This window comes from Heterocephalus glaber, unplaced genomic scaffold (assembly GCF_053883595.1).
Source record: "Heterocephalus glaber isolate CG9 unplaced genomic scaffold, H.glaber_assembly_v1.0 deba00001600, whole genome shotgun sequence".
Classification (NCBI taxonomy): Eukaryota; Metazoa; Chordata; class Mammalia; order Rodentia; family Bathyergidae; genus Heterocephalus; species Heterocephalus glaber.
In genome coordinates this window covers 991,147-993,073 of record NW_028258372.1, presented here as the reverse complement: position 1 = coordinate 993,073, position 1,927 = coordinate 991,147, and positions in this window count along the sequence as shown.

Genomic DNA, 1,927 nt, shown 5'->3' with positions numbered 1-1,927 from the left:
AGGTATGATCAAAAATAAGGTGAATGCTAAAATGTTTTAATATGCATGACAGTAAAAGACACATTGCTCCTTTTTTTTTCGTACCAGGGATCGAACTCAGATCCTTGCGCTTGCCAGGCATGTGGCAGAACCAAAGAGACATTACTCTTACTCCCCCTCTAAGTACTGAGAACACTGCACACATCATTCTTGGTAAAGTCTCTTACTGTAATAAGTTTTTAAACATTTAAATGTTCACCACAGTTTTTGATCATCCCTAGTATTATTAGAGACTTGAAGTATGCAAGTTAAACAGTTAAAACACAGGCTCTGTCTGTAAAAGAAATAAAACCACGCTGAAAATACTTTTGCAGTGAAGGAGGGAAAACGTCATGCTGGGGACATAGAAATATTTTCATAAAAGATAGATTCACTGAGCTGGAACAGAACTGCACCTAAATGGGAATTTGGGAGAGTGGGATGTCTTGATTTGTGTGTGTTTATGTCTGATCTGAAGGAGACAGTTTCCATGTCACCCTTTCATGAGTTTTTTCCTTCATCTTATTTTTCTATGCCAGCCCAGCGACTTACTATAACTGACCGAGGCCTCATTCACCAAAATGAAAGATTCTCCCTCTCTAACCACGAAACTTTCACACAACAACCGCTTTCGAAGTTACACTTCTTTCTAAATTTGATTTTGAGACGCGGTCTCGCAGAGTTTCGGAAGCTGATCTTGAACTTGGGAACCTCCTGCCTCACCCCCGAGTGCTGGGATTGCAGGTGTGTACCGCCACCCCCTGGCTGTGTTCTCAGTCTCCAAAAGCTATCCCCTCCTGCCCTCCAAAGCAAGTCCAACACAGGGTCAGAGCGACAGAGAAAGCTTCTAAAGTGATTATGCCAAAACCTAGCAATAATAATAACAACAGGTTTTAACAAAAGCCAGATCTAAATAAGCCAGGTAAACTCATTTGAGACTTGAAAAATCAGGGTTTATATTACTTCCAACTCTAAACTCCTTAAAACGAACCATCATGTCTACGTTTTCACTCCTAGACTGTATCTCTCCTCCACCCTTGTTTCTTAAAAACACACATCCCGCTTAGCTTGGCTCTCTCCTCCCACCACCCACCCACCGGGACTTCCCACCCATTTTTGTCTTCCCCTTTCCAAGGGCCTGACTTGAAGTCCTAAATTCCCCTCCCACCTCTTCAGCTCTCTTTCTGTCTTACCTGGGTTGAGTTAAAGAAAGCCCCTTCCTGCTTTGATGGAGCCCAGGTGATCTTGTGTAATAAAAGAATAAGGCTGACAGAAACATAGTAAAAGCAAGAGAGGTTATTGAAAATATTCTTCTGCTAAGTAGATACATCCCCAAAATGTACACCAGGAAAATAAGTAAGGGTGTGAGTCTAGAGGAGGAAATGAAACAAAGATGGAGACTGCAGGACTTCAAAGCAGACTTCACCATCCTGTTGAGGGTGGGAAGGTTGTGCACTGATGACTTCACAATCAGAAGAAAGGGGGATCGTTAGGCATTCCTCTCAAATCAGAATCTATATCTCTGGGCACCTGGCACATACCAAGGATGCAGGACGTGTGCATTTCTACACTGGATGTTTAGCATACCTGGCTCATCCGCAGTGTGGATCACAGAGAGGCTGCAGCTCTTTGAGCTCTGCCAGATGCTCTGCTGGAGCCTGTATCACTAGGGAAAGTAAATACAGTGGACCCTTGACTTAAGAACTCAATTCATTCCTGGTTATAACTCAAGTTGGTCAGTGAAGGCTCAGGCTCCTCTACACAGCCTTCATAGTCTCTCTCCTGTACACTGGCAGATCTCAGTGTCCTTAGAGAGACACTGGCCCAGGATTTCTCAAAGAATGCCACACTGGAAAGGCTGTTGTAATGTTCCTTCCAGAACTCTTTAAGGGGTAAATCTGTATCTGAG